Source organism: Etheostoma spectabile, chromosome 23, assembly GCF_008692095.1.
Source record: "Etheostoma spectabile isolate EspeVRDwgs_2016 chromosome 23, UIUC_Espe_1.0, whole genome shotgun sequence".
NCBI lineage: Eukaryota > Metazoa > Chordata > Actinopteri > Perciformes > Percidae > Etheostoma > Etheostoma spectabile.
In genome coordinates, this window is record NC_045755.1 from 7,354,108 (window position 1) to 7,363,707 (window position 9,600).

The 9,600-nt window shown below is 40.1% G+C and overlaps 1 protein-coding gene across 11 annotated transcripts in view; it reads right to left on the reverse strand.

Annotated features, from left to right (window-relative positions):
- Positions 1–8,962, reverse strand: part of cald1a (caldesmon 1a) — a 60,030-nt gene extending 51,068 nt beyond the window's left edge. For all 11 annotated transcript variants that reach the window (XR_004327737.1, XR_004327736.1, XM_032505182.1 and 8 more), the window contains exon 1: positions 8,880–8,962. The gene's annotated coding sequence lies outside the window, so the exon portion shown is untranslated. The remainder of the gene's footprint in view (positions 1–8,879) is intronic.
- Between the last annotated feature and the right edge of the window lie 638 nt (positions 8,963–9,600).

Genomic DNA, 9,600 nt, shown 5'->3' on the forward strand with positions numbered 1-9,600 from the left:
TTTTAAACTCTAGATTCTCACATTGTTACAGGTCTCAAAAATCCAGTATCAGTCAGGCTATTGTAGCCAGTTTCACTTGTTCCTAAATATCATAACTAGTACTAAAATAAAATAAACTAAATTACTTGTGGCACATCCACATACTCATACTTAGACACCATCACACACCACCAAATGATTCCTACACCCGATGTTCATTGCTTTTTATCTGATAATAGAAGGATGGTTACAGCTAAATTCTCCCTATGTCTAGGGAGGACTGTAGGACTTAGTGTTTTCATATAAAGACAATTATATTTAAGTAGTTACAGATATTTAAACAGATATCTCATTTCAACATAAAATTGTTGATATGTTTTAGCTGTGCCCTCCTTCATATGACATGTGTCATCATTAATCAGAAGAGAAGGAGCCATTAGTCTGAATACGAGGGTAATTAATCCACGCTCACACTTCATTAGACGTCATGCTCAATTTGTGCAGAAAGCTGTGTACTGGGTAAATAAGCAGAGACGATGGGACCCGGAGCTATTATCCCCGCCGAGGTGCTGCTCTAAGAAAGCTTTCATCTAAACACACACATGGTTGAAGTGGATATTACAACTCAAATTGAAAGATGAATTTCGTCTACATCAAATCATTGTGTTCATGTGTCTTTTAACGTAGTTAATTAGTGAACTCCGCTGTCTGATCATAGGATAATCGCAGAGGATGGATGCATATGTATCTCAGTCATAAAAGATGTGACTGGACTTCGGCATTAAAGCTGAACCGTAAGCCTCCAACAAGGTTAAACTGCAGTAGGGCATATAATATGAATCAGCCCTTAGTTTAATAAGTACCATTTGGCTGTCACCTCGGCAGCCGTAGAGCTGCTCTATTACAGTAAAGGCCCTCCAGTACAGAGCAGGGATTTTTCAATAAAAACCTGACTGAGTGTTTCACCCAATCACCACTGGCAGAGCTCTGATGAGGTAAAGATCTCGCCTTTGCCAGCCTCTGTCCCTGCGGAGGACTGTCTGATTAAAATGGTTTTTCTAAGGCCATATTTTTATTCTTCTTGTCCCCTTGCCAGACCCAAGTTAGAGCACAGAGAAAACAATTGACAAATTACATTACGCATACTGAAATGAATCCACAAAAACAAATCTAATCTATAAAGGTCTAAAAAGGAGCCAAATGAAAGCATTTGATTTTTACTTTTTTGAGAAATAGTTGGTATTGTTGCCTCAAAGACACAAACATAGACACATACACCTACATCTGTTAAGAGAGGAAAAGGCTTTGCATCTTGATCTTCCGCCTAAATCACTTTCACCCCCCCACCCATCCCAACAGGGCAGTGACATGTGAAGTGGAAAGAAATGGCAACAGCGGAGTGGCCCATTAGAGACGGCTTTCTTACTCTCCCGTCCTCTTGCCTGCGTGTAATGCATTCCTGAGCAATCCTCGGAGGCTCATATGTAAATGCCTGAGTATGCTTCTGATTAGGAGGCACAAAGAGTACACTCTATAAATGCACTCTTAAACAATTACCGCTGCTCCCGACTGCAGCCCTGACACAGACCTCAGACTGAGCTGCTGCCTGACGTGCATAGCTATAAAATCCATATGCAGAGTCTGACTTCAAATATCAGATCAAGAATTGTTTAAGAAACTTCACGATTCAATGGCATTTTATTTTAGTGTTCAAACGGGTTGATACCCATACTTGTGAATGTCAATAATTGGCTTGAGGTTGCTATTATGAATAATTTTATATCAACAACGTATCATGTAACTATGTGTTTTGGGAAAGATGTTGTTATCAGCGACGAGCCCACAGATCATGGTTATCTGATTTTAAGGGTTTAGTTCACTTTCACCGCTTTCGTCATTGTCATTTTCAGATGCATCAGGTAGTTATTTTACCAATGAAGAAATTAAACAGTACACTAGCCAGGCCGCCTACTGTATTAGCTTGTGACTAGCTATTAACACCTAGTTGAGTATTTAGCTGCTAAAGAGCCTGATATTTACCTCAGACGATGATGGGGACCAAAAGCAGAGCTACAAGGACAGCACATGTTAGATTTAGAGTTGTCAGATGACCAGAACTACAATTCCAAATGAATGATAATGTTGCTGTTTTTGCTAACACATTTGACATATCAACTCAAAGATCAATAATACATAATACAAATGCAAATAGAAAACATTTACTGGTTCCACCTTAACTGTGAACACCTTTTTTCTCAGTTTTTTTACCTTTAAAATCCATTTCTTTGGGTTTTGGCCTGGACAAAACAAACCAATTTAAAGACATAACCTTGCTGAACTTGTGACCATGTATAGGCCAGCAGCGCTCAAAATTTAGAATATCCCATTGTCCATGAGACATTAACAACAGTACCTGGGACGCAAAGATACGGTCTGGACAATTCTGGGACAGTAGAGAAACTTATCATTACGTTTATTTGTCATGGAACATATATGATTTTAATTGTTGTTGGTGTTGTGAATTGGTGTTCAAACGGTGTTCAAAATAAAAACTCAGAGTTTTTACATAAGATATGTTCAAAGTGTTTGTAAATTTCCATCACTACATTTTGCAGTGATACATTTATTGATCAAAAAGTGTAAAACAAACATTTACATTTCTTTTACTTGACATGTAGCCACAGTTTTATTGTACTAGGACAAAATCTATTTGTTAAAGATAGCTATTTGTTTCCCATAAAATTTGAATGTGTCAAAAATAAATACTGTTCCATTGATATGGAAATCCATGTTGTTTAAATTTATTCGATTGGCGTAGGGGTTTATAGGACGAATTTAGACATCATGAGGTTCAGACCTTTGCTGGGAGGACCTTTTTTAACTGGATCTCTTTAAGTGAATACTCCTGGTATACACGGAACAGTTATTTATCAAGAAAAGAATTGGCAGAATCTATGGTGAAATCATCACTAACAGTTGAGTGAGACAATCTGACAGCATTGTATTCTCCTTAGATTTGATAACATAACCTAAAAATAAATGTTCAAATACCCAGCACTTGGTTGGAATAAAACCTACTCTCAACTTTGAAGCTCGTCCAAAGAATGAAACAGAATTACAATAGAAGTCTGACAAATGTTAATACCCATGTAAGGACAAAGTGATTCTTTATGTGTATGAGGCAAGTCCTCACTTCCATCATCACCACATACGAGCCCAATCTCGCTAGTTCTCACTTCCATGATGGCAGTCATCCAATGTGGACTCTCTAAGCTGTCCTTCACATTCTCCATACGCACTTCAGCACACGCAGTGCCTCTGTAGCCACAAGCAGAAATCCAGCAGGCCTATAACTGACCTGCACACTACCCTGTCTGTTTTCCCCTGTGCGATTGAAAGAGTGGTTAACCTCGCTAACTGTGTAAACACATGACCTCCCCGGTCATGTGTTTACACTCAATAGTATTTTTCACACGCCGCTGGGATTTACATCACTTTATTACCTCCACGTTCCCCTTAATTCCCCATTACCCTAAAATATGGGACTTTAAGAAGGTGATTTGACAGGCTCTTGATTAGCCATGTTTGTTCAGTTTTGCGACGCTATGGGAGGAAGACGAGAGGCTGGAAGGAGAAGGTTAGCGGGGGAGGAGGAGGGGAGGGGAGGTGAAGAGAGGACAGGGAGGAAAGAATGGAAAGCTGGCGAAGAGAACAAATAGGGTAAAGTGAGATTGAACGTTATAGTAATCATTTCTTTTTTGGAGAAAAGGGCTGAGATAGAATAGATTGGTGGTAAAGGACAGGAGAGGGGCTAAGGGAAAGTTCATGTAGCTGTTAGAAGAGAGACAAGTAAGGTGGTTTCTCTGCCACAGGGATACACTGTGCCCATCTGAGATCCCAATGGGAGGACGCTGAAGAAAAACACAAGACCAATCGGCCAACAGAGACATTTCCTGTGCTTGTTTTATCAGATAAGAAGAAGCCCAAAGGCTAAATGTCCCTCTTAACAATGTTGTACACTTCTCTGAACAACCCACTTTGGGGAACGTAGGGGAGAACATGCATCTTTGTAGGATGACATCAGAAGCGCTGCTTCGGAGCACTGACCTCACTCTAGCACAATCAATCATCTACAAAACCCATATGAAATGCAAACCACGTGAGTAAAAGAGGTTTTACCTTTTAAGATATAAAGCAAGGCTGCATCATGAATTAAATCATCACCCAGTAAAAAAAAACTAAAGATTTAGTTGAAGGGAAAAAAATACAATAGTCTTTTTTTTTTTTTTTAGATCTATGAAACTTCTGGCAGAGCTTGGCATCTGGCAACAAGCAGATGGCGGGCCAATGTGCCAATTACCAACACCGACATGCCATGCTGCCTATTAGGCAATCTGGCCTTGAGTGATAGCACTTTAAAGTCAGAAAACGACACGAGTGAGAGGCTGATCTAACAAATCCTCTTCATTAGAGTGTGACTAAAGCCCAGAGGAATTCAAACGCAGGTCTTTCATGCCCACATGACTGCTTCAGACAGGAGAATCAAAGTTTGGGAAATAGTTTGGAAAGATACAGATCCTGGGACAAAGGATCATTATGAAATTCTTTACATGTGTATGTATTGAATCTGCGGCTCTAAATGTAAATGTGGTTCACTTAAATAGGACTTAATTTGATGGTGAATTTTATATAGGCCGGGGGTGTGGGGTCAACTAGAAGGGGGGGGGGTCTCTTGTTAGCTCAAGAGACTGTGCAGTGAATAAACCCAAGAACATCCAAGAGCACCCTGAATATTCCCCTACAGTACTGTTACATGTCAGCTTGGCTACATAACAGGAATTTTAGATCTATACGACAAACATCTGCAAAACTCTAACAGCATAATATCCAGGACCTAAGTATATATACAGTATCCTCTAAGGTTTCATGCATTTGTGTGACTTCAAAAGCAATTAAGAAGGGCTACCAGTTTTTGCCTATTACTTGTTGACCCTCGCTACCCAGTGAAAGAGTTAAGAATTATTTTCCAACTCAAGATCTGCCTGTCCGTCCAAGCTCACCATATTATACAACTTAGTGTGTGGTTCTGGATGCAGCACATTCAAATTACATGCTATCGAATTCAAAAGCGAGGGGGAACAGAATGAGTGTGCTGTGGGGCTCTGGTCCAGGGCCAGAGTAGCAGCGCTAGCTGCACAACCATCGCAATCACTTCAAATGAGCTGAACCATGTCCTACTCCTGCTGTTGTCCAGAAGACCCAAACCACAACTAACTTTATACGAGGCAACAATGATGACACGGCCATCGTTGATAAACAGAAAGCACTCATTTTGCTTGTGGTTCTGCAGGCATGGTGATGAAGCATCTCTGTCTAAAACCATATTCTGAGAACAAACAAATCTGCATAAAAGTAAGCCAAAGACCAGAACACAGGAAACATGCTTGACATAGTTCCACTGGTCTGTTATGAGAAGAAACCAGAAAATAACTCTGGCACCTGCTGTGCAGAAACAATGCATGTTTGGACTGACATGTCAGCATGCCATCACTGGAAACCAAACCACATTTGGAACACCAACAAACTGAACACAGTATAGGTAAACAACTATTTAAAAAAAGAGCAGTACGGTCTAATCATTTGTGTTAGAAAATCGCCTCTGCCAGTTTTCCATTCTATTCAAATTCAGTTTGCCACTTGCTTGGCTGCTTTAGCTCAGTGGTGGTAAGAAACCATTGCCTTGCAAGGAAACTCTGGATTCTTGCTTTGGAACTTGATACTGTGGTGAATTGTGAGTATCTAGGGACAAACTATAACAAAGCACACACATATACTGCATATATGTTAACACATAACTGCACAGGGATAGATTCACGAATGCCCCATGCTTCAGCACATGTTGAGAATGAGAAACAATAATTACCTGATCCAACATTTAACTTAAATCAAGTGTATGAGAGAAGGGAGGGAGAAGGAGAGGGAGCCAGCGTACAGTAACTGGAAGCCTTTACCGCACTGTGCAGTCCAGAGCCAGACTCCGGAAATGCATGGCAGTGTTCCCTACATCCTGCCCGCCCAGCCCTAACCCTGGCCCTCGCCCCACACTGCCAAACCCCTGTTATCACTCTGTGCAATTACCTCTAGATTCTACTGCACCCATATCATATCGTGCCAATTATAAAATCCCCTTCTATGTACAGTATACTACAAGGCACTACATGCATTTTTGTGTAAAGCCCGCAGTTTTGCTGTGTGTTTCAGCCCAAAAGTAGCTGAGTGAGAGTATGCGTGTGTGAAAAAATAAAAGAAAACTCCTAGTGTAGTGATTCCCATTAGGGGTGCTTTTTTCTCAGGAAACACTTATGTAGTTGCTATGGAGTATTTGAAAAGATTGAGAGGCTCATCTAAATTGACAATTAAAAATCTGCATTGAGTCAGCTATTACACCTGAACACTACATGTTGTGATTGAGAGCGCGTGAAAAGTAGTTAGCGTGCAAGCAGTTAAAGGACAAATCCGGCGCAAAATGAACCTAAGGGTTAATAACACACTGTGTACCAAGTCGTAAAAAGAAATTGCTATATCTATACCACTAACAAGGCTCAAAATAGCACCACACTCCACGGTAGCATAATGAGGGTCCCTACATGTAAACCGAAGCATGGATAACTTTGTAAGTGTACAGAAAGTTTATTAAAAAGATAGTTTATAAAGACTGTACCATTAACATATACAGGCAGGCACCCTCTTGGGAAACGACCAGTCAAACGACGAACGCTACGCTTGAGCCATGTTACTGGTTACACTGCGTTCATCGTTCGACTGGTCGTGACTGTTTTCCCAAGATGGCGCCTGCCTGTATATGTGAACGGTGCAGTCTTCATAAACTATCTTTTTAATAAACTGTCTGTACACTTACAAAGTTGTCCATGCTTCGGTTTACATGTAGGGACCCTCATTATGCTACCGTGGAAGTGTGCTGCTATCTTGAGCCTTGATAGTGATATAGAAATAGCAATTTCTTTTTACTTTACCCAAGCGCACCGACGACTAGCGTCATAAGCTAATTTGTGGTTTGTGCTAAAACTGGTCACATTCAATTAGCATGAAAACATATCCCAGAGAATGTCAACTCGGTACCCATGTGTTATTACTATATTATTATAGTGTGCTTGAAATAGTTAGCTGAAAGTACTGGTGATATGGTGAAAAAGCTAAAAGTTGTGGAAAATAGTTGAAGTACCTACATTTCCTGGATAAACTGTTGAAATAGTTAGCTTAAAGAAATTGGTAAACAGTTGAAATTGTTAGCTTAAAATGGAGGTTAAACAACTAATATAATCAGCTTAAAGTAGTTAATTAGTTAGTTAATAGTTAATTGGTTGAAATAGGTAGCTGAAAGTTGCGGTGAAATGTTAAAAAGCTAAAAGTAGTGGAAAATAGTTGAAGTAGCTAAGTCCTGGATAAACAGCTGAAATAATTAGCTAAAAGTAATGGAAAATTGAAAAGTGGAAAGTTGAAACTTTGAGCCTAAAGTAATAGATAAATGGCTGAAATAATAAGATAAAAGTAACAAAATAAACAGTTGAAATAATTAGCTAAAACTAATTAACATTTGAAATAATTAGCTAAAAGTAATGGATACATTAAATATCCAGCTAGTTTTGCAGTATGAATGTAAATGTAACAAACCAACAAAATAACCTTCAGCTCAAATTGAAGTTCAAGTTGTTGACCACTTTTGTTTAATACAGTAGAGTTGAAAAACATCCCGTTTGAAATCAATCCGGGTGGTGTCCAAGAAAGTATAGGCCTACTTCAGTTCATCTGACAGGACTGTGGGGGTCCATCAGACAAAAAGTGTTGGGAACCACTGTGCTAGAAGACTGTTATGAATTGCATTCCAGAGGCTATTCCAATCACCTGTCACCAGGTTGGGCCTGCACCTTATAAGGTGCGGTGGGCACTCTCCACGTGTTTTCCAAACACTGCACAACTTATCAGATACAGTTTCATGGACAATAACTATGCTGTCTCTGCCCTGAAAGCATTCAAAAAAAGACCTACAGATCTACCCTCTGCAGCTCCCCCCCCCTTCAATTTTACTTGCTTCCATTTAACAGATACTACTATGTAATAAAGCCGAGATCAAAAGACTTTCTGGCCCAACACAAGTACAATAAGAGTTGAAAAGAGCCTTTTTCCTCAGGGAGTTGGTGGGATTGCAAAGAATGTGATACCTCGAAATGATGAGAAGTGGATTTATCTGCAGAGTGAGCAGGCCTTTTGTAAGACTGCCCTATGGCTTTATCTGCAGGAGATGCTAGATGTGTTTAAAGCTTATAAACCAAATGGCAATTAGCTTCTGCATCTCAACATGACATCACGGTCAAATTTGATCTTTTTTTTAAGGGGCATGGGGTGTGCTGGTAGCCATCAGGGACCCTTACTTGCCTGTAGCCAACTTTGTAGGCTACACCTTCCATACGTAACGTTAGCATTTTACGGTAACTGTCGCGTTGAAAGTTGGCTGGCCGGAGGACAACCCCCCCACAACATTCCCCGTGCTCCACCCCGAACCAAGCGATAGGCCAAGAGCGCACATTGCAGGAGATATGCTTTTCTTTGTGTTGTCCCGCGGTTAACAAAACATTTACATGACAGCGTCACTACTCGGCACATAGAAAAGTTTATTATAGCTCACACATGTTATATTGCCAAGATATCCTGAAAAGTATTCAGCAGCAGCCATGCGCACAGTGATAATGTGATAATCTCCTATCGTCAAAAATGCATTTTCATTAGCTAAAGCATCCGGGGCGTCGTGAACTGTCTTCGCACTCACGTCTGTGAAGATGTTAGAGTTAAGTTTGGAGGCAGTTCAAAGTGTTTGCGCTTACCTGTGGATCTTAACGGGACAAAGTAGAGCTCTTTGGTCGAGTGTGAGGGAGGAGCCGAGATGTGAGCGCCATCTCGTAAGCCTATACAAAGTACCAGGTACGACGTGGTCCCCACTACACTCAATTATAAAAAAAAAAAAAAAAAAAAAAAAACGAAAAAAAAAAAACTGAACACCCGTTCAAGCTCCTCCCTTTTAAGACATAACTGCACATCAACTCTTGGCTGATGTCCGCTCCAATCTGCTCTTAAAAGGTTAAACTACCACTCAGAGTGCTCTCACAAAGCCCGCCTGAGTCCAAAAGTGTCAACTTTGCGAAGAACTTGTGCAGTTAACTCTTACAGTGAAAGTGACTTGAGGCAAAAAAGTGCCCTTTTTGCTTGTCCTTCGGTGGTCCTCTGAAAGAAAATCATCTGTCAAGAGTGATCACATCAAATTTTAATCTTGGGACAAAAAAGAGGGATGTGTGCTCACAGGAAGGCCTCAAAGCTATAAGTAACGTTAATGTGGTGGTGACAATACTAGTTTTTTGCCTTGAATCTAATTATGCAGATTTTAATGCAAATGCAATTCCATTCATTCTCAAACCTAAAAAAATAACTGTCTCAATGTATAGATACCACTATATGTTATTACAGTAATTTTAGAAGTAATTTGGGTGAACTGGCCCTTTAAATAGAGAAGAGAGGCCTTATGATTTTCTAAATGCTGAAAGTAATTTG